Source organism: Oncorhynchus kisutch, linkage group LG11 (assembly GCF_002021735.2).
Source record: "Oncorhynchus kisutch isolate 150728-3 linkage group LG11, Okis_V2, whole genome shotgun sequence".
NCBI lineage: Eukaryota > Metazoa > Chordata > Actinopteri > Salmoniformes > Salmonidae > Oncorhynchus > Oncorhynchus kisutch.
In genome coordinates, this window is record NC_034184.2 from 12,828,309 (window position 1) to 12,852,716 (window position 24,408).

A 24,408-nucleotide genomic window follows, 5' to 3' on the forward strand; every position below is an offset into this window, starting at 1 on the left:
AAAGGAAAACAACATTATGAATTCTGCAGTAATAAAATGCATACTTAATGTACTAGTAGTGTGGGAAAGTGAATACATCAAGCCAGCTTCATGTATTTTTGTATCACATAACCATTATTGAATAATATTCTACATGTAATGTAGCTCTGTAGCTCTATATAGGGCACTAAGTTTGAAGCTGAACTGACTAGGAAAGTCATAGAATACAACTAGAACTAGGGCTTGGAGATTTTCTTCTGGTCGGTCACCTGGGTAAGGCGAAACTCAAATCCTTAGATATAACCTTATATTCTGTTATTCCACTCAGCGCCTACATGCCCCAAAAAGGGCAGAAGCTATTTCCATATTTATTGAAGTGTGGCTGTGATGAATAAATCAAAGCCCCAGCTAATGGCCTTTGCACATTCCTTAATAAATCTCCTCTTTAATATGCATCATTAAGTACTCGCCTGTGTGTGGCTGCTCAAAAGGCCTAGAGTGCTTTGTTTTCATTTGCTAAAACATTCCTCCCTCTCTTTTTTCCGCCTGTTGTTGTTGTGTTGCTGTTCTCTTCTCTCTTGGTGCTTACTGACCGTACCATCCCCTCAACCACTGGGTCACAATCACTACAAGTTTTCATGATTAAACACGATGCAATCAGCCAATTAAGATAGACTGGTGTCCAATTAGTGATGTGAAATCTCACGTTGTATTGAACTGTCAGACAAAAGAGGAGGTCGAGGGTACCGTTTCTCTTTGATTTCAAGACCGCCCCGGACATCAGCTCAAACATACACATTCAAATGTTATTAGCATATTGCTACTCAGAAATACTTTACTTATCACACAGACCAACCATCCTCTCAAACCAGCTCATTCAAAAACACGTGAAGAAATATGTCATTTGTTTAATGGAATGTTTCATGTAATACAGCATTAAACATGTAACCCTAGAGACAGCACAAAAATAAATTCACATGGTCATTTGTCACATCTGATCTTATCTGAGTGTGATCTCCATGGTTACTATGCCAGAATGTCTGCAGAGCCACTGGGACAGGAATGATTCGATCATGAATCAACATTTCTCTCAGAAAGCAAATGCAAAGTGTCAGAAAATGGGAGCTATAGTGTGAATGTGAGGAGAGCCTTGGTGGCTGGGCGAGACGGGAGCATTGTAGCGCGTGTGAAATGGTAAGCTAGGAAGCTGGGCTAGGCATTGTTCAGGCAGGAGAATGGATTTCTGAATGGTGTCCAGCAGGCAGTCTGAGGCCTAGGATTCAAACAGGCACAGCTTCCTCTCTCCTTCTCTCCCTGGGTGAGAACACACACACACACACACACACACACACACACACACACACACACACACACACACACACACACACACACACACACACACACACACACACACACACACACACACACACACACACACACACACACACACAATGGGAAGCACCAGCATGAATAGGACATTTCAAGACGTAAGAGGGGAGCTAAACTAGAAAATGTGTGCATAATGGATGCTCAGCGAGTAGAAATTAATCATTTTAATATCTACAGACTACATTCTAATGAGGCTCTGGCTATAAACATGACTGGCTGCTGGCAGGGGATGAAATGTACAGTCCAAAATGTTATAGAACACAGCAAGGAACTGTTCCAAGTTGATTTGTCAATCATTTCAAATACGGCAGAAAGCATTTTTTTCATAAATATTTTGTATCCAGTTGCCCAGGTCTCCACCTTGATACTTTGAAGGAGGGAGAGGAAGAGAATCGAGAAATGTGATGAGAGGACATGAAACAAAACAAGAGGACAGAAGAGGAGAGGACATTCAAGAATAGGTAAGAAAACACGAGGACAGAAGAGGAGAGGACATTCAAGGATAGGTAAGAAAACACGAGGACAGAAGAGGAGAGGACATTCAAGGATAGGTAAGAAAACACGAGGACAGAAGAGGAGAGGACATTCAAGGATAGGTAAGAAAACACGAGGGAAATTAGAGGAAGAGACGTGAGGTCCTTCAGGTCTACTTGACATGGCTGCATGCCTCATTACCTGCCCCCTGTCCACCCTCCCTTTCCCATCCCTCCACACATGCACACCACCTCCACCTCTCCCTCCCATCTTCTCCTTCTCTCCCCACTTCCACCCACCCAAAAACTATTTTTCGTCCTGTCCTCAATTCCCCCCATTGTTCCTGGCCTCATCGGCTCCCTGCTCCTTCTTTCCCTCCCTCCCTCCCTCCCTTCTCAGTGCCTCCCTCTAATTGTGTCCTCTCGCTGCCTCCCTCTTTCCCCTGGGTGGCTGTGCAACTGAGGCTATGCTATGTGGCTGAGGTGGCGGTGCGATACCAGGTCGGCTGTTCTGCTCCATTTGGCACATCTGTTGGGACTGGCATGTCTCAATGACACCCAGCAGCTCTACCATTCTTCTGCTCCACGGCACCAGTCTCCACAGCACCAGTCTCCATAGCACCAGTCTCCATAGCACCAACACAATTAAAACCCAGACCCAGACCCATCCGAAAGAGTCCCCTGTTCCTCCGTCCATACATACAGAACCTCGAGCTACCTCTGTGTCTGTAATAAACCATTTGACTTTGGTTTGAACTGATTGTATGCAACTGGGTGCTCAGAATCCACGGGTAAACAAATTATTTATGTTACAACCAGATGGTTGCACAACAGTGATCTTGGTGTTTTGGGACACCAGAGATAAACATGGTTAGAGGGGCAGTCTATGAAACTATCTACCCTGGGACATCATGGGGTGACATTGGAGAAGGCTGTCAGGGAAGTCACAGTGTAGTGGAAGAAAAAAGGAGAGGAGGAACAGGACAAAGTGGGAGGGCTGGATAACTGTCAGTGAGAGAATTAGGTGTTGTGATTGATAGGTGAAACTATATCTACACTATGTGACCATAAGTATGTGGACACCTACTCGTCCAACATCTCATTCCAAAATCACGGGCATTAATCTGGAGTTGGGCCCCACTTTGCTGCTATAACAGCCTCCACTCTTCTGGGAAGGCTTTCCACTAGATTGTGGAACATTGCTGCAGAGAATTGGTTCCATTCAGCCTCAAGAGCATTAGTGAGGCCCGGGCACTGATGTTGGGCGATTAGGCCTGGCTCACAGTCGGCGTTCCAATTCATCCCAAAGGTGTTCGATGAGGTTGAGGCCAGGGCTCTGTGCAGGCCAGTCAATTTCTTCCACACCGATCTCAACAAACCTTTTCTGTACCTCGCTTTGTGCACGGGGGCATTGTCATGCTGAAACAGGAAAGGGCCTTCCCCAAGCTGTTGACATGAAGTTGGAAGCACAGAATCGTCTAGAGTGTCATTGTATGCTGTAGATTTAACTTCTTCGGGCTAGGCCCCTTTTTTCTCCATTTCCACCTGAATGACGTGCACAAAGTAAACTGTCATGCCCTGAACCAGGATATGCATATAATTGGTACCATTGGAAACACAATAACATGGTAGGAGAAAATCCAAACAAAAACGAACCAGATTTTGTTTGAGAGAGACCTAGAAATTATAAATGCAAGAGAAAGGTTATATTGTAAAATATCTCACTGGATGCAATTCCTCTGGCTTCCACAGAGTGTCAGTAGTCTACGTTCAAGGTGTCAGGCTTGTAACTTCAAAAACGAATAAGAAATAACAGTTTTTGAAAGAGATGACACAGTTGCGCACCTGCTAAAATTGGTTTCCTATTGAACATAGTTATTTCCAAAATAAATGTTATAGTTTGATTACATTTTAGGGTGTCTGAGGAGTAAATAGATCCTTTTTTAACTTGTTGAAACAAAGTTTAGGGGTAGATTTTGGATTCCTTTCTCTGCAAGTTGAACGAGTGGATTGCTCAAATCGATGGCGCCAACTAAACAGACTTTTTGGGATATAAAAAATGATTTTATCTAACAAAATTACACTACATGTTATACCTGGGATCCTTTGGATGACAAATCAGAGGAAGACTTTCAAAAAGTAAGTGAATATTTAATCTTTATATGTGAATGTATGAAACCTGTGTTGGTGGAAAAATATTTTGATGTGGGGTGCCGTCCTCAAACGATCGCATGGTATGTTTTCGCTGTAATAGCTACTGTAAATTGGACAGTGGCATTAGAATAACAAGAATTTAATATTTCAGCCGATATAAGACACTTATATGTACCTAAATGTTTAAAATCCATAATAACTATTAGAATTGATTTAAATTACGCACCCTCCAGTTCACCGGAAGTTGTCCTGCTAGCGGGACACCGATCCTTAAGGTTTCCCTTCACTGGAACTAAAGGGCCTAGACCGAACCATGAAAAACAGCCCCAGACCCTTATTCCTCCTCCATCAAACTTTACAGGTGGCACTATGCATTGGGGCAGGTAGCATTCTCCTGGCATCCGCCAAACCCAGATTTTTCCACCGGACTGCCAGATGGTGAATTGTGATTCATCACTCCAGAGAACGTGTCTCCAGTGCTCCAGAGCTCCAGAGTCCAATGGTGGCGAGCTTTACACCCCTCCAGCCAACGCTTGGCATTGAGCATTATGATCTGAGTGTTGTAACAGAGGACAGAATATTTCTATGCGCACGCGCTTCAGTCCTCGTCAGTCCTTTCTGTGAGATTGTGTGGCCTACCACTTTGTGGCTGAGACGTTGTTTGTCCTAGATGTTTCCACTTCAAAATAACAGCACTTACAGTTGACCTAGGCAGCTCTAGCAGGGCAGAAATTTGACGAACTCACTTGTTGGAAAGGTGCCAATGTTTGTCTATTGAGATTGCATGGCTGTGTGTTCGATTTTATACACCTGTCCGCAATGAGTGTGGTTGAAATAGCCGAATCCACTAAATTGAAGGTGTGTCCACATACGTTTGTATATATAGTGTATCTGTGTATATAGTGTATCTGTGTAGAGGTTTTCCTCGGACCTCTGATCCACACTGCAGAGTAATTTATTGACAGATGGACGGGCAGTATCATCAACCAGACAGACATGAGATGTATGACAATCACTGCGACATACGGAGAGAGGGGGAAGAGAAGGGGAACAGGGAGGAAGTGAGAGACAGACAAAGATTGAGAGACAGAAGAAAGGCAATTGAGAGGAAAGAGAGAGAGGTGTAGAAGATCTTAATATATCTTTTTTTTAAATGTATGGCTTCCATGTCTCACTGAAGGCCTCAGATGAATAAGGCCAACCTCTAACAGGATGTAGAATAAGTTGATTACAGAAAGGAGGTACAGTACATTAGGAGAAATTGCCAGTGGTGTTTCTCAAATGCCTCGGGGTGAGTGAGGAACTCTCTCCTCCAAAACCAGTTATTCTGACTACAGGGTGCAAGTCGGCTCTGCACAGCTCTGCTGAATTGCCAAGCAATATTAGGAAATATAGAGTATCAGCTGAAAGGAGAGTGGGAGGAAAAATAGGGGGGAGAGAGAGAGCTTGTGGACTGCATCTGTTCTGATCACTTCCCTCCTCGTTATTTCAGTTTGTGTTTAGTTACTTAACTGTAATGACTGGAGTTGTGCTGTTCTCTCCCAGAATTACTGCTAATCATACAACCATGTTGCATTTATGGCATCAAAAACCAACAGAGAGTGAAGCCAGGGAACTATCTCCAAGTTGTCAACGAGCCATTAGCAGTCTTTTCTACAGCTGCTGCATGGACACCAGCCCTTGGCTAGCCAAGCTAGTTCTATTGTGATCTACAGTGGCTCAATCTCAAATAATATCCTATTCCCTCCCTATAAAGTGCACTGTTGGCTAAAGGGCCATATGGCTCAGGTTAACATCAGTGCACTATGTAGGGTATAGGCTGTCATTTCAGATTGAGCCTGTGTTATAGTCATCATAACCAATACTCACAGCCTAGGCCTTCAGGCAACAAGTAGTGCCCGACCTTCTGGTTGTGGTGGCAACTGCGATGTTAAAAGTTGCAGTGGTTCCTTTTGGTGAGGAATATCAAATCCATTTTACAAATGCACAAGTGAAATACAATTGTGTGGAAATACTGGAGCACTTGTGGAATGTAAGGGTTCTCTCATGCTCTAAAATGTCATGAATACTTTGATTTATCTCTGTGTTGCTCACCTAGAAGCATAACATTTGTTTTGTTCTGGTATGCATGGCTGGAGTGAGAGTGAACCCTGAATTCAAAGTTTGGTATTGCATCAGCAGTTTTTCTCTTGTTTTGTCAGTCACTATAACAGTCACTCAATTAGCCATGGGCATGAACATGCTTACATGCTTACATTAGCTTACCAGGTAAGTGAGTCTAGCCAGCTATTTACACCTTGTAGTAATCATGGCTAAATTAGGCAGGGGTAAAGTGACTGCATAGATAATAAACAGCGAGTTGCAGCAGTGTAAAGACAAAGGGGTCAATGCAAATAGTTTGGGTGACCATTTGATTAATTGTTCAGGAGTCTTATGGCTTGGGTGTAGTAGCTGTTAAGGAGCCTTTAGGACCTAGAATTGGCACTCTTTAACCATTTTTGGGGCTTTCCTCTGACACCGCCTAGTCTATACATACAGTTGAAGTCGGAAGTTTATATACACTTAGGTTTGAGTCATTAAAACTAATTTATCAACCACTCCACAAATTTCTTGTTAACAAACTATAGTTTTGGCTACTCGGTTAGGACATCTACTTCTGCATGACACAAGTAATATTTCCAACAATTGTTTACAGAGTGAATTATAAGTGAAATAATCTATAACAATTCCAGTGGGTCAGAAGTTTACATACTCTAATTTGACTGTGCCTTTAAAGAGCTTGGAAAATTCCAGAAAATTATGTCATGGCTTTAGAAGCTTCTGATAGGCTAACTGACATCATTTGAGTCAATTGGAGGTTTACCTGCCTATCTTCAAACTCAGTGCCTCTTTGCTTGACATCATGGGAAAATCTAAAGAAATCAGCCAAGACCTCAGAAAACAAATTGTCGACCTCCACAAGTCTGGTTCATCCTTGAAACAATTTCCAAACACCTGAAGGTACCACGTTCATCTGTACAAACAATAGTACGCAAGTATAAACACCATGGGACCACGCAACCGTCATACCGCTCAGGAAGGCATGTTCTGTCTCCTAGAGATTAACGTACTTTGGTGCGAAAAGTGCAAATCAATCCCAGAACAACAGCACAGGACCTTGTGAAGATGCTGGAGGAAACAGGTACAAAAGTATCTATATCCACAGTAAAACGAGTCCTATATCGACATAACCTGAAAGGCCGCTCAGCAAGGAAGAAGCCACTGCTCCAAAACTGCCATAAAAAGCCAGACTAGGGTTTGCAACTGCACATGGGAACAAAGATCATACTTTTTGGAGAAATGTCCTCTGGTCTGATGAAACAAAAATATAACTGTTTGGCCATAATCATCGTTATGTTTGGAGGAAAAAGGGAGAGTCTTGCAAGCCGAAGAACATCATCCCAACAGTGAAGCACGGGGATAGCAGCATCATGTTGTGGGGGTTCTTTGCTGCAGGAGGGACTGGTGCACTTAACAAAATAGATGGCATCATGAGGCAGGACAATTATGTGGATATATTGAAGCGACATCTCAAGACATCAGTCAGGAAGTTAAAGCTTGGTCGCAAAATGGGTCTTCCAAATGGACATTGACCCCAAGCATACTTCCAAAGTTGTGGCAAAATGGCTTAAGGACAACAAAGTCAAGATATTGGAGTGGCCATCACAAAGCCCTGACCTCCTTCCTATAGCACATTTGTGGGCAGAACTGAAAAAGCGTGTGCGAGCAAGGAGGCCTACAAACCTGACTCAGTTACTCCAGCTCTGTCGGGGGAATGGGCCAAAATTCACCCAACTTATTGTGGGAAGCTTGTGGAAGGCTACCTGAAACATTTGACCCAAGTTAAACAATTTAAAGGCAATGCTACCAAATACTAATTGAGTGTATGTAAACTTCTGACCCCCTGGGAATGTGACGAAAGAAATAAAAGCTGAAATGAGTCATTCTCTCTAATATTATTCTGACATTTCACATTCTTAAAATAAAATGGTGATCCTAACTGACCTAAGACAGGGAATTTTTACTAGGATTAAATGTCAAGGATTGTGAAACTGAGTTGAAATGTATTTGGCTAAGTGGTATGTAAACTTCCCACTTCAACTGTAGGTCCTGGACAGCAGGAAGCTTGGCCCCAGTGATGTACTGGGCCGTACGCAATACACTCTGTAGCGCTTAATGGTCGGATGCCGAGCAGTTGCCATACCAGGCGGTGATGCAACCAGCTCTCGAAGGTGCAGCTGTAAAACTTTGAGGATATGGGGACCCATGTCAAATCATGTCAAATCTCCTGAGGGGGAAAAGGCATTGTCGTGCCCTTTGTCGTGCCCTCTTCACGAGTGTGTAGGTGTGTTTGGACCATGATAGTTTGTTGGTGATGTGGGCACCAGGGAACTTGAAACTCTCAACCTGCTCCACTCCAGTCCCGTCGATGTGAATGGGGGCATGTTCGGCCCTCCTTTTCCTGTAGTCCACGATCATCTCATTTGTCTTGCACACGTTGAGGTTAAAATCAGTGCACCATGTATAGGCTGTCATTTAGATAGAGCTTGTGTTGTATTCATCATAACCAATACTCACAGCCTAGGCTTTTCATTCAACAAGTAGCGCCCAACATTCTGGTTGCTGTGGCAACTGCGATATTAAAAGTTGCAGTGATTGCTTTTGGTGAGGAATATCAAATCCATTTTTACAAAAGGCAAGCCACAAGTGAAAAGCAATTTTGTGGAAATACTGGAGCACTTGTGGAATGTAGTGGTTCTCTCATGCTCTGAAACGTCATGAATACTTTGATTTATCTCTGTGTTGCTCGCCTAAAAGCATAACATTTGTTTTGTTCTGGTATGCATGGCTGGAGTGAGAATGAACCTCTATGCGTCCCTATGCATCCCACCCCGTCAACAACATGCTGAAACACATTTATTCTACAAAAGACAACCAAATTCATCCCTCCCAACCATCCCGTCCCCACCAAAACACACCATGTGTTTGTTTCCTGTCAAATGTATCTGTGCCAAGCCACCGAAGCCCTTCCACTCTCCTCTCTTCCCCGGCCCCTCTCCTCTCTTCCCCGGCCCCTCTCCTCTCTTCCCCCTCTCCTCTCTTCCCCAGCCCCTCTCCTTTCTTCATAGGCCACTCTCCTCAGCAGCTCCTCTCCTCTTCCCCAGCTCCCCTTTTCCCCGGGCCCCTCTCATTCCTCTCTTCCCCGGCCACTCTCACTCCTCTCTTCCCCGGCCACTCGCCACTCTCATTCCTCTCTTCCCCGGCCACTCTCATTCCTCTCTTCCCCAGCACCTCTCATTCCTCTCTTCCCCGGCCACTCGCAACTCTCATTCCTCTCTTCCCCGGCCACTCTCATTCCTCTCTTCCCCGGCCCCTCTCCTTCCTCTCTTCCCCCCCCCACCTCCTTCCCTCTCTTTCCCGGACACTCTCCTCCCCAGCTCCTCTTTTCTCTTCCCCGGCTCCTCTCCTCTCTTCCCCGACTCCTCTCCCCTCTTCTCTTCCCCGGCCACTCTCATTCCTCTCTTCCCCGGCTCCTCTCATTCCACTCTGCCCCGGCCACTCTCATTCCTCTCGTCCCCGGCCACTCTCATTCCTCTCTTCCCCGGCCACTCTCATTCCTCTCTTCCCCGGCCACTCTCATTCCTCTCTGCCCCGGCCACTCTCATTCCTCTCTTCCCCGGCCACTCTCATTCCTCTCTGCCCCGGCCACTCTCATTCCTCTCTGCCCCGGCCACACTCCTTCCTCTCTGTCCCGGCCACTCTCATTCCTCTCTGCCCCGGCCACTCTCATTCCTCTCTTCCCCGGCCACTCTCAGTCCTCTCTGCCCCGGCCACTCTCATTCCTCTCTGCCCCGGCCACTCTCATTCCTCTCTGCCCCGGCCACTCCGCTCACTCCATCATTTGCAAATAAATTCATTAAAAATCCTACAATGTGATTTTCTGGATTTTTTTCTCATTTTGTCTGTCAGAGTTGAAGTGTACCTATGATGAAAATTACAGGCCTCTCTCATCTTTTTAAGTGGGAGAACTTGCACAATTGGGGGCTGACCAAATACTTTTTTTGCCCCACTGTATATACAGGAGGTACCTGTACCGAATCAATGGGGCGGGGGTACAGGTTAGTTGAAATAATTTGTACATGTAGGTAAAGGTAATGTGACTATGCATAGATAATAAACAGCGAGTTGCAGCAGGAAGCTTGGCCCCAGTGATGTACTGGGCTAAACGCATTACACTCTGTAGCGCCTTAAGGTCGGATGCCGAGCAGTTGCCATACCAGGCGGTGATACAACCTGTAGTTTAGCATCTGCTTCATCTGACCATTTGTTTATAGGCCGAGTCACTGGTGCTTCCTGCTTTAATTTTTACTTGTAAGCAGGAATCTTGAGGATAGAGTTGTGGTCGGATTTACCAAATGGAGGGCGAGGGAGAGCTTTGTGTGTGGAGTACAGGTGATCTAGAATTGTTTTCCCTCTGGTTGCACATTTAACATGTTGACAGAGATTTGGTTTCCCTGCATTAAAGTCTCCAAGCAACTAGGAGTGCCGCCTCTGGGTGAGTGGTTTCCTGTTTGCTTATTTCCTTATACAGCTGACTGAGTGCAGTCTTAGTGCCAGCATCTGTCTGTGGTGGTAAATAAACAGCCACGAAAAGTATAGCTACTCTCTAGGCAAGTAGTGTGGCCTGCAGTTTATCACAATATACTCTACGTCAGGCGAGCAACATCTAGAGACTTCCTTAGATTTCGTGCACCAGCTATTGTTTACAAATATGCACAGACCGCCCCCCCCCCCCTCGTCTTACCGGAGTGTGCTGTTCTATCCTGCCGGTGCAGCGTATTTCCCGCTAGCTGAATATCCACGTCGTCATTCAGCCACGATTCCGTGAAGCATAGGATATTACAGTTTTTGATGTCCCATTGGTAGGATATTCGTGATCTTACCTCTTCTAGTTTACTGTCCAATGATTGCATGTTGACGAGTAATATTGATGGTAACGGCAGCTTTCCTAGTTGTCTTCTGCGGGTTCGGACGAGGAATCCGAACTCTTTTTCCTCTGCATCGCTTCCTTTTGCGAATAATAGGGATGTCAGCCTTGTGGGGTGTTTGGAGAATATTGTTTGAGTTGTTGTTGTTGTTGTTGTTGAAGAAATCTTCATCTAATCCGAGGTGAGTGATCGCTGTCTTGATATCTAGAAGCTCTTTTCTGCCGTAAGATACGGTTGCAGAAACATTATGTACAAAATCATTTTTGGGATTGATAGACCTAACAACTAGAAATGGGCAGATGTTTTAGTAAGTGGTGTCAGGTAGTCTCTGAGCCAGGTAGCAATAGTTTGCAAAACACATAAAAGATTTTTGCCTTGTATTGTCCCACCCAGGTCAACTACATATCTTTGGAAAGCGTATCTCATTGGCTATAAGACTGTCAAGGTGCCATAGTAGCAATCCCCTGTGTAATGGATGCCTACTGCGCATATGCAGGCAACATCATATTTTTGATGCCCAAAGATATAGTCACTCGGTGGACATTCAATGTTACTATTAAGTTATACATCATCAGATAACATTGGAAATAGGCTAGATTTGTTCCTGCCAACCTACGAATTTATTTGATACCCCTCATCTAGCTATAGCTCAAACACAGACCACATGGAAGCTTACCTTGTAAGACGTTTGCTGTTTTGTGAAAACGTTGTGTGAAATAAAACATTTGACTCTCGGGCTGGTGATCAATAACGGTAGGGCACAGACAGACAAATAAGATATCCTCATGATCTGTGGAGTCCCGGCTTTGGTGTGTATCAATGTATTCCGTGTTTATTTTGCTTATGTTTCACAACGCTAACCGGAATGCAGGTAGCAACCATCTTGAAATGAGGTCACTGACTCGGCCTGCCCTTTTACAATTGTATGCCCATATATGGTAGTAGTTCACACAAAATATTTGAAGGCACCAATTAATAGCCAAGATACTCAGCTTTCCGCAGACACCCTGCTTTTGCAGATTGGCGTTACCATTCTCATATCAGACAAGCGTCCAAATTAGTGTCCTGCTGCATGAAAGCAGCAGCTCTAGCCTTTAGCTCTGTGCAGATGTTGTCTTTACGTACAGTCACTGCGGGGATGACGTCGTCGATGCATTTATTGATGAAGCAGATGACTGAGGTGGTATACTCCTCAATGCCATGGGATGAATCCCGGAACATATTCCTGTCTGTGCTAGCAAAACAGTCCTGTAGCGAAGCATCTGCATCATTTGACAATATGTATTTTTTTTGTATCATCATCTTTGAAATGCAAGAGAAAGGCCATAATATATTATTCCAGCCCAGGTGCAATTTAGATATTGCATGTGCAAAGTTATAGTGTAATCCAATGAACCATTCAATTTCTGTTCAACATTTTGAATCAAGACTGTCCAAATGTTTTATTAATAACTTTTCATGTTCAAAACTGTGCACTCTACTCAAACAATAGCATGATATTATTTCACTGTAATAGCTACTGTAAATTGGACAGTGCAGTTAGATTAACAAGAATGTAAGCTTTCCACCAATATCAGATAGGTCTATGTCCTGGGAAACATTCTTGTTACTTACAACCTCATGCTAATCGCATTAGCCTACATTAGCTCAACCGTCCCGCAAGGGACCCACCAATCCTGAAGTTTTAAAACTGCACACTGTTCTCTCCACCTCCTAGAGGGGGGCAACTTAAATGTTTTGCGCAATAGGTTGTGTGGTAGCCCAAACAAATCAATAAGGCCCCCAAAAGGCTAGAGTCAGCCCTGCTCCTTGCTACTTGAGCGCCAAGTGTTCAACAGCCAGGCAAACAAATTAGCATTAGAGACTTGACCCCCACTAAAAGCAAGGGCAGGCTGGGAAATTGGAATTTAGACTATTACAGTTACAGCGGCACACTCTCCAGACACACACACTCCCCAGACAAAGTCCACAGACACACACTCACACGCAGACACAAAGGTAGACACACAGAGCGACATACACACAGACAGGCATCAGTCCCAGAGGGGTGCAAAGCCCATAATTTACACACCATTCGGTTTGATAGAGCCAATATACTGTAATATGCATCACATACTAAACCACACTAAGAACGACTACAAAGAGCCCATAAATGTGTCTGTAAGGGTGGATGGTATGCCCCTTACTTGCCCTGGATGGTTCGAGCTGTCTGGCTGATGTTGTTGAGCAAGGAGACGCAGGAAGCAGAAGATTCAATACAAAGGTTTGGTGCAGGTATTTAAAAAATAAACAAATCATCCAACATGATGCTAGACAAGGCTCAAGTTAAGACAAGGCTCAAGTTAATTAGTAAATTGATTTCAAATGAATATAAAGACTGAAGATCAGTCTGACTAACCCCTAGGGCTCAGAACAACCCTAACTAACCCCTTTAGAGACAGGTGGTTTTCTTAATCTCCCATAAAGCTCCACACCTGAGCATTTATAACCTGGTAGAGAATAGGTGACATGAAACAGGAAACACTTGTAATTAAATGCAAACTAAGCCAATAAACAATTAGAAAAGTAAACAATAACAGTTTAAATACTATAATCTGTATAATACAGCCATTTAAAGCACTGGACTAGAGCAGGACCTCCCCCCTCCTCCCTTCTTAATGAGCAGACCATGGCCACCTGTGAGCTTGGTGGCCACGCCCCTCCACATGCTACAAGACAGATCTCACACACAAGCTTTTGTAAGTACTACTTTAGACTAGCAAATAGGACTGCTGAGACATGCCAATAGTACTGCTTTAGACTGGCCAGTAGTATTGCTTTAGACTGGCCAGTAGTACTGTTTTAGACTGGCCAGTAGTACTGTTTTAGACTGGCCAGTAGTACTGCTTTAGACTGGCAAATAGTACTGCTTTAGACTGGCAAATAGTACTGCTTTAGACTGGCAAATAGTACTGCTTTAGACTGGCAAATAGTACTGCTTTAGACTGGCAAATAGTACTGCTTTAGACTGGCAAATAGTACTGCTTTAGACTGGCAAATAGTACTGATTTATAGACTGGCAAATAGTGCTGATTTATAGACTGGCAAATAGTACTGATTCATAGACTGGCAAATAGTACTGCTTTAGACTGGCAAATAGTACTGTTTTAGACTGGCAAATAGTACTGCTTTAGACTGGCAAATAGTACTGCTTTAGACTGGCAAATAGTACTGCTTTAGACTGGCAAATAGTTCTGCTTTAGACTGGCAAATAGTTCTGCTTTAGACTGGCAAATAGTACTGCTTTAGACTGGCAAATAGTTCTGCTGTAGACTAGACAACATGACTAATTAACTTGATCTGATTTACTTCTCATGCCTTCTGTAATTTATATTCAATGTTTAGAAATGATTTAGAATAAATCAGACACTGGTGACGCACTCAACCTAAATTAATATTTGGTGAAGTGTCCAAGCTACTACGTATATCACCATGTACAGTGGGGCAAAAAAGTATTTAGTCATCCACCAATTGTGCAAGTTCTCCCACTTAAAAAGATGAGGCCTGTCATTTTCATCATAGGTACACTTCAACTATGACAGAGAAAATTTGAAAAAAAATACAGAAAATCACATTGTAGGATTTTTTATGAATTTAGTTGCAAATTATGGTGGAAAATAAGTATTTGGTCAATAACAAAAGTTTATCTCAATACTTTGTTATATACCCTTTGTTGGTAATGACAGAGGTCAAACATTTTCTGTAAGTCTTCAGAGGGTTTTCACACACTGTTGCTGGTATTTTGGCCCATTCCTCCATGCAGATCTCCTCTAGAGCAGTGATGTTTTGGGGCTGTTGCTGGGCAACACGGACTTTCAACTCCCTCCAAAGATTTTCTATGGGGTTGAGATCTGGAGACTGGCTAGGCCACTCCAGGACCTTGAAATGCTTCTTACGAAGCCACTCCTTTGTTGCCCGGGCGGTGTGTTTGGGATCATTATATATAGTATATAGTATCACTATTGTTATTTTACTGCCTCTCTTTAATTACTTGTTTATTTTATTTCTTATTTTTCTTCATATTTTTTAAACTGCATAGTTTGTTAGGGGCTTCTAAGTAAGCATTTGGCGCATGTGACTAATACAATTTGATTTGATTTGCTCAAGGGCACAGACCTATTTATTTATTTTATATATATATTTTTACGTAGTTGGTTTGGGGATTTGAACCAACAAATAGGTTACTAGCACAACGGTTGATTCCTTATTTTTCTCCACAATTTCATAATTTCCAATTACAATCTTGTCTCATCGCTGCAACTCCCCAACAGGCTTGGGAGAGGCGAAGGTCGAGTCATGCGTCCCCCGAAACATCACCCACCAAACCGCACTCCTTAACACCCGCCGCCCGCTAAACCCGGAAGCCAGCCGCACCAATGTGACGGAGGAAACACTGTTCAACTGATGACCAGAGTCAGCCTGCAGGCGACCACCCCGCCCAGCAGTTTTTGCTAGGCTACCTGCCCTCGTTCATTTCTTCAACACTTTCTCCCTCCCATCACCCAGTGTATCAGACTCTAAACTATGGAGGGAATTACTCTCTATCCTCCAAACAAAAAGCATCTCTCCTTCTCTCCAGGTCTCTCCTGATGTGAGAGCCTGTGAGGAATAAAATGTCCTTAATCAGACCAAGGGATTTTTCGTAGCATTCTCCTTTGTCGCACACAAACCCCTCTGGACAAATCTGTAATTACTGGGAGCATGTAGATGATTACCAGCCTTACTGCAGAAGCGGGATATGACCAGAGATCCACAAGGCTGGATAAAATTACACTGACAATAAGGATAGGACAGTCAGTCATGTGAGTTTCCTTTCCTCATTTCCTCTCCTACATTTGCACACATTTTAAGACACAGGACAGGTTCTTTAACATCAGTGAAAATCAGGAATAAACGGAGAGGAGGCCAGGTCAGACTTAATTGAGATGCACCCAGTGTCCCTCTCATATTTCATCCTGCTGTAATCACAACATGGGAATTGTATCACACCTGTAGAATATCTCTGACCATCAGCAGAATTGTGACATACTGTAACTGCCTCTTTTACCCACAAATGCACAGGTAGAGATAGGAAGAGCCTGCTGCTTGCTATCTTCCCCATCTCTGCAACACCAGGCAAGACGGAATAAGCAATCTTTCCCAAATCTCAGATGGTTGCAGAGCAATCAATGTTATGTATACCTCTGCTACAACTTTACATATTCCATTCTCTCGCTCTCTCTCGCTCTCTCTCTGCTACAACTTTACATATTCCATCTCTCTCGCTCTCTCTCTCTCTCTCACCCCATGGTATAGATAAACATAGCTGTGTCCCAGCAGGATTGTAGTGTTCAGAGCAGGGCCTCATCATGATGGGTGAAGTCAGGGTGAAAGAGAAACATGGGCCGAGCCAGTCATGCTCTGCTCCTGGATCAGCCCATACATTAGGATGTGTCTCAGGTGGCACCCTATTCCATGTATAGGGCCCTGGTCAAGAGTAGTGAACTACAGTATAATAGGGAATAGATTGTCATTTGGAACACAACCTTACAGATGGACCCATGTCTCGAACACCCCAGGAATCATATTAACCTCTGTGTTCATCAGGCAGATGGGCATATGATGCGCATCTGCACTATGCTGCTCATTTATATGGAAACACATGCATTACTTCGGCAATGCTCAGATGGCTCTCGACCTATAGCCCCGCTACACACACATATGCACACATTGAAACTACAGGTAACTGAGAAAATCATGGAAACATTTGAGTAAATAAGCGATACAAAGTATATTGAAAGCAACTGCTTCCACATAGGTGTGGTTAATGAGTTAATAAAGCAATCCCATCATGCTTAGGGTCATTTTTTTAAATGCTGGGCAGGCCATTATTTTGGCTACCATGGCTATATGCACCCATCCACAGGGCACGAGTGGTCACTGAATGGCTTGATGAGCATGAAAACGATCTAAACCATATGTCTTGGCCGTCTCAGTCAACACATCCCAACCCAATTGAATTCTTATGGGGGATTCTGGAGTGGCGACTGAGACAGCGTTTTCCACCACCATCAACAAAACACCAAATGATGGAAATTCTTGTGGAAGAATGGTGTCGCATCCCTCCAATAGAGTTCCAAACACTTGTAGAATGGCTCATGGTGGCCCAACGCCCTATTATTTATGTTGGTGTTTCCTTTATTTTGGCAGTTACCTGTAAGTTGCCATGGAGATGTACAGTACTGTGGAATAAAAGGCCTGGTTGCCGTGGGGATGGGTTATATTGAGTTAAAAGCTCCCTAATAATAAACCATAAACACAAGGCAGTCCTCTGGGACGGACAGAGAGACAGACAAAAAAAAAACGGACTGTCCACCTGTTCTTCCCATAGACTTCCATAGTTTACAGTGCCAATACCCACAGTCCCCCATACAGTTACAGCATGTCAGTGCAGCAGGCAGCTGTGGCACTGGGAGCTGTATCCACCCTGTGGCCTGTGAAATGGACGCTCTCCAGAACAGACAGTGGGAGACACAGAGCCCTGAGCATTATGTAATTACCCACTGTAGCTGGAGTTGTAGAGGGGCGTGCTGCCAAACAACCACACTGGAGCGGAGCACCGAAACCAGGCAAATCCTAACTCTGTATCTCTCCCTCTTCTCTTGCTATGAATAAACTACTAACTGAACAAATAGGCCACCCAGCTGCCTGGGTGGCCTACACACTTTCTACCATTCACACAAACACAAACACACAGGGGATTACTGCAGCAGAACAACCGCACCAATGGAGTCCTGGTCCTATCAGGGAACACCAGGTTCATGCCTAGAAGCTTATGTAATCAGAGAAGACTGACAACGATGGGAAAAGCACAGCCGCTGTCACACTGGTGATATTATGAGGCTAAGTGAAAGCTTGGTCACATACACTCACATAGGACACACACACACTCCAGCAAGTGCATTCACACACTCATACACACAATTCAGCACTTGGAAAAGCTTATTTGGATGTGTGAAAACTGTATCACAACTTAAGAACATTCTCATCTACCGTTGCCCACCTTCTTGCTTTAAAATCTATTTTTAACCAAACAACCTCACCTCTCCCTTTCTCTCTCCCATCACCTCTGTGCAGTAGAGTCCTCCCTCTGTTTCTCTACCTCGGCTCGGGCGGGAGGACTTGTCTCTCTGAGCTATGGGGTCTGGCAGCAGAAAGGCGTCTGATTACACTCAGCCAGTCAAGGTGCTTTGTGGGAAGGCCAACGTCAAGGTGCTTTGTGGGAGGGCCAACGTCCATGCCTGGTACTTTTCCCAGCTGCTTCTATTACCTTACTTCAACCACAGCTTCTAACCTAACTGCTTGTCAGACAGACAGCTCCTTACTTCATCCACAGCTTCTAACCTAACTGCCTGTCAGACAGACAGCTTCTAACTTCCCCCACAGCTTCTAACCTAACTGCCTGTCAGACAGACAGACAGACTAACAACTGGAGTCATTGAGAAGGGGAGCAGGAGTGTGTATGTGGTGGGGGGATGGGGTCTACAATATGCCATAATATGCCATATGTATCCTGCTCAAGCCATTCTACCAAATAAGCCTACATTTCCAAAAGAAAATGAATCTTCCCCATTCTACATGATTAGCATACTTTGCATATTCCTCAAGTTTAGCGTATTTCAAAACACACGGCAGTGAGGTTTAGCAGTTTTCCTGTGAATCTGCATTGCTATGAGCAGACCTGAGATGGTGTGATGTTTCAGGAAATAGAAATCGCAGCAGTCACCAATGCTGAGGTACTGAAAGGCAATTAGAGACACACAAATGCAGACACACACACAAGCGTACACACACACACACACACACACAGTGAGGACTAACTTCAGGGTGAAAACAAGGTGGATTGATAAGTAATAATGACAAATAAGTCTGGCTGCACAACCGATTGGCAAACGTATTGCAAATTGAGAAATCATGTGACTAAACTGAATAAGGTAAATGACAAAGAATGATAGTAAAAACATGTGGAGAACCTTAAATTACATTTTGGGAAAAAAGTCAAACTCAGCTCCATCATTCATTGAATCATATGGCTCATTCATCACAAAACCAACTGATATTGCCAACTGCTTTAATGATTTTTTTCATTAGCAAACTTAGGCATGACATGCCAGCAACAAACGCTGACACTACACACACACACACCGATCCAAGTATATCGGACCAAATTATGAAAGACAAGCATTGTAATTTTGAATTCCGTAAAGTGCCACTTATTTACCATATTTTCAAATTAAGACTATTAGAAAGTGTGAGCCCCCAGGCTTGGAGGGAAGCAAAAGTAATTCCGCTACCTAAGAATAGTAAAGCCCCCTTTACTGGCTCAAATAGCCGACCAATAAGCCTGTTACCAACCCTTGTGTTCGACCAGATAAAATGCTATTTTACAGTAAACAAATTGACAACAAACTTTCAGCATGCTTATAGGGAAGGACAATCAACAAGCACAGCACATACACAAATGACTGATGATTGGCTGAGAGAAAATTATGCTTAAAATATTGTGGGAGCTGTTTTGTTAGACTTTAGTGCGGCTTTTGACATTATCAATCACAGTCTGCTGCTGTAAAACGTATGTGTTATGGCTTTACACCCCCTGCTATATTGTGGATAAAGACTTGACTGTCTAATAAAACACAGAGGGTGTTCTTGAATGGAAGCCTCTTCAACATAATCCAGGTAGAATCAGGAATTCCACAGGGCAACTGTCTAGGCCCCTTACATTTTTCAATCTTTACTAATGACAAAGTAAAGCCAGTGCGTCTATGTATGTGGATGACTCAACACTAAACACGTCAGCTACTACAGCGACTGAAATGACTGCAACACTTAAAGAGCTGCAGTCAGTTTCAGAATGGGTGGCAAGAAATAAGTGAGTCCTAAATATTTCAAAAACTAAAAGCATTGCAGTTCAGACAAATCATTAATTAAACCCTAAATGTCAACTAAATATTGTAATAAATCATGTGGAAATCGAGCAAGTTGAAGTGACTAAACTGCTTGGAGTAACCCTGGATTGTAAACTGCCATGATCAAAAATATTGATACAACAGTAGCTAAGATGGGAAGAAGGCTGTGCATAATTAAGCAATGCTCTACCTTCTTAACAACACAATCAACAAGACAGGTCCTACAGGCCCTAGTATTGTCACACCTGGACTACTGTTCAGTCGTGTAGTCAGGTGGCACAAAAAGGGACTTAGTGAAATTGCAATTGGCTCAGAACAGGGCAGCGCGGCTGGCCCTTGGATGTTTAAAAAAATATATATATTCCACCTTTATTTAACCAGGGAGGTCAGTTGAGAACATGATCTCATTTACAACTGCAACCTGGCCAAGATAAAGCAAATCAGTGCAACACAAACAACAACACAGGTGTACACATGGAATAAACAAACATACAGTCAATAACACAACAGGAAAAGAATCTATATACAATGAGGTAAGATTAGGGCGGTATGGCAATAAATAGACCGTAGTGGCGAAGTAATGACAATTTAGCAATTAAACACTGGAGTGATAGATGTGCAGAAGATGAATGTGCAAGTAGAGATACTGGGGTGCAAAGGAGAAGAAAGAAAAAAAATAACAATATGGGGATGAGGTAGTTGGATGGCTATTTACAGATGGGCTATGTGCAGTGATCGTGAGCTGCTCTGACAGCTGATGCTTAAAGTTAGTGAGGGAGATAAGAGTCTCCAGCTTCAGCGATTTTTGCAGTTCGTTCCAGGCATTGGCAGCAGAGAACTGGAAGGTAAGGCAACCAAAGGAGGAATAGGCTTTGGGGGTGACCAGTGAAATATACCTGCTGGAGCGCGTGCTACGGATGGGTGCTACTATGGTGACCAGTGAGCTGAGAAGGCAGGCTTTACCTAGCAAAGACTTATAGATGACGTGGAGCCAGTGGGTTTGGTGATGAATATGAAGCGAGGGCCAGCCAACGAGAGCATACAGGTCGCAGTGGTGGGTAGTATATGAGGCTTTGGTGACAACGGATGACACTGTGATAGACTGCATCCAATTTGCTGAGTAGAGTGTTGGAGGCTTTTTGTAAATTACATCGCCAAAGTCAAGGATCGGTAGGATTGTACGTTTTATGAGGGTATGTTTGGCAGCATGAGTGAAGGAGGCTTTGTTGCCGAATAGGAAGCCCGATTCTAGATTTAGTTTTAGATTGGAGATGCTTAATGTGAGTCTGGAAGGAGAGTTTACAGTCTAACCAGACACCTTGGTATTTGTAATTGTCCACATATTCTAAGTCAGAACCGTCTAGAGTAGTGATGCTGGACGGGCGGGCAGGTACGGGCAGCAATCGGTTGAAGAGCATGCATTTAGGTTTACTGCATTTAAGAGCAGTTGGAGGCCACGGAAGGAGAGTTGTATGGCATTGAAGCTTGTCTGGAGGTTAGTTAACACAGTGTCCATAGAAGGGCCAGAAGTATACAGAATGGTGTCGTCTGCGTAGTGGTGGATCAGAGAATCACCAGCAGCAAGTGCGACATCATTGATGTATACAGAGAAAATAGTCAGCCTGAGAATTGAATCCTGTGTCACCCCAATAGAGACTGCCAGAGGTCCGGACAACAGGCACTCCAATTTGACACACTGAACTCTATCTGAGAAGTAGTTGGTGAACCAGGCGAGGCAGTCATTTGAGAAACAAAGGCTGTTTAGATTGCCGATAAGAATGTGGTGATTGACAGAGTCGAAAGCCTTGGCCAGGTCGATGAATACGGCTGCACAGTATTGTCTATTATCGATGGCGGTTATGATATTGTTTAGGACCTTGAGCATGGCTGATGTGCACCCATGACCAGCTCCGAAACCAGATTGCATAGGAAAGAAGGTACTGTGGGATTCTAAATGGTCGGTGATCTGTTTGTTAACATGGCTTTCGAAGACCTTAGAAAGGAAGATCAGGATAGATATAGGTCTGTAACAGTTTGGGTCAGAGTGTCTCCCCCTTTGAAGAGGGGGATGACAGCAGCTTTTTTTTTTTGCTCTTATTTTCCATGGACTTTGCAGTGTCCAAGAACTTTTGGAATTTGTACAAATTTCTGTTTGAAAAAAAAAAAGCTAGCCTTTGCTTTCCTAACTGCCTGTGTATATTAGTTCCTAACTTCCCTGAAAAGTTGCATATCGTGGGGGCTATTCGATGTTAATGCAGTATGTCACAAGATGTTTTTGTGCTGGTCAAGGGCAGTCAGGTCTGGAGTGAAACACGGGCTACATCTGTTCTTGGTTCTACATTTTTTGAATGGGGCATGCTTATTTAAGATGGTGAGGAAAGCACTTTTAAAGAATCACCAGGCATCCTCTACTGACGGAATGAGGTCAATATCCTTCCAGGATACCCGGGCCACGTCGATTTAGAAAGGCTCGCTACTGCTCGCTGAAGTGTTTTCGGGAGCGTTTGACAGTGATGAGGGGTGGGCATTTGACGCAGACCCATTACGGATGCAGGCAATAAGGCAGTGATCGCTGAGATCCTGGTTGAAGACAGCAGAGGTGTATTTAGAGGGCAGGTTGGTCATGATGATATCTAAGAGGGTTCCCGTGTTTACAGATCCCGTGTTTACAGATCTGGGGTTGTACCTGGTAGGTTCATTGATAATTTGTGTGAGATTGAGGGCATCACACTTAGATCGGGGTGTTAAGCATGTCCCAGTTTAGGTCACCTAACAGTACAAGTTCTGAATATAGATGGGGGGCAATCAATTCACATATGGTGTCCAGGGCACAGCTGGGGGCAGACGGTGGTCTATAACAAGCAGAAACCTTGAGAGACTTGGTTCTGGAAAGGTGGATTTTTAGAAGTAGAAGTTCTAACTGTTTGGGCACCAACCTGAATAGTATGAGAGAACTCTGCAGGCTGTCTCTGCAGTAGAATGCAACTCCGCCCACGTTGGCAGTTATATCTTGTCAGAAAATGTTATAGTTAGGTATGGACATTTTTGGTGGCCTTCCTAAGCCAGGATTCAGTCACGACTAGGACATCCGGGTTGGCAGAGTGTGCTAAAGTTGTCAGTAAAACAAACTTAAGGAGTAGGCTTCTAATGTTAACATGCATGAAACCAAGGCTTTTACGGTTACAGAAATCAACAAATGAGAGCACCTGGGGTTTGGGAGTGGAGCTAGGTGCTGCAGGGCCTGGATTAACCTCTACATCACCGGAGGAACACCAGAGGAACAGAGGAGGAGTAGGATGGCTAAAGGCTAAAGGCTATAAGAACTGGTCGTCTAGTGCTTTCGGAACAGAGAGTAAAAGGAACAAAGCAAAATATGTATTGTAGCCCAAGGAGTGGCTTATGGACCTCTTCAGCTAGCCGGGGGATGTGCCTAGCACGAGGCTAGTTCCAGGCTCACTGGTGCTTGCTTTGGGACAGAGACATTAGCCAGGGGGTAGCCACTCGGATAGCAGCTAGCTAGCTGCGATGATCCAGGTGAAAAGTTTCAGAGCTTGCGACAGGACACTGGAGAAACTGGAGAAAGAGCAGTCCATTAAGCTCAAAGTTGAAACGTGCTGTGCAGACTGGCAGGAGTTGACCAGGCTATGGTTAGTTGATGACCGCTAGCAGTGGCTAGCCCTGACTATTAGCTAGTTAACTGGCTAGCTTCTGTTGGGGGTTCCAGTTCTAAAGTATAGAAAATAGCATATCCATACCACATTGGATGAGGCGGGTTTCAGAAGAGTATTTTGAAATTGAGGTTAAAATATTTAAAAAAATATACGAAATATATGAAAGGAAAAAAATATATATACACGGACGGGACAAGACGAAGACAAAGACGTCTGAACTGCTACGCCATCTTGGATGTAACAGAAAGCTAATATTAATAATATGCATGTCAATCTCTTCTGGCTCAAAGTGGAGGAGAGATTGACTTCATCACAACTTGTATTTATGAGAGGTATTGTCATGTTGAATGCACCGAGCTGTCTGTTTGAACTACTGGAGCACAGCTCGAACACCCATGCATGCCTACCCCACAAGACATGCCACAGGAGGGCTCTTCACAGTCCCCAAGTCCAGAACAGACTAGGGCGGCGCACAGTAATACATAGAGAGATGACTACATGAAACTCTATTCCACATGCAAGACGTAAAATTAGATTAAAAAAACAGATAAAAATACACCTTCTGGAACAGCAGGGACGGTGAAGCAACACAAACATAGGCACAAACACGATAACATACACACTACACACACACGTACACATGGATTTTGTACTGTAGATATGTGGTAGTGGTGGAGTAGGGGTCTGAGGGCATACAATGTGTTGTGAAATCTGTGAATGTTTTGTA

General features: G+C 43.9%; 2 long non-coding RNA genes across 2 annotated transcripts; one reads left to right on the plus strand and one right to left on the minus strand.

The window, feature by feature from the left end:
* Nucleotides 1-871: 871 nt before the first annotated feature.
* Nucleotides 872-13,490, minus strand: LOC116376130 (uncharacterized). Its single transcript, XR_004211515.1, has 2 exons — nt 13,210-13,490; nt 872-1,293 (listed from the first exon to the last, which is right to left on the minus strand). It is a non-coding gene; the product is annotated as an uncharacterized LOC116376130 (long non-coding RNA).
* Nucleotides 13,491-13,674: 184 nt separating this feature from the next.
* LOC116376131 (uncharacterized) lies at nt 13,675-15,695 on the plus strand. The gene is made up of 2 exons (XR_004211516.1): nt 13,675-13,761; nt 15,334-15,695. It is a non-coding gene; the product is annotated as an uncharacterized LOC116376131 (long non-coding RNA).
* Nucleotides 15,696-24,408: the final 8,713 nt, after the last annotated feature.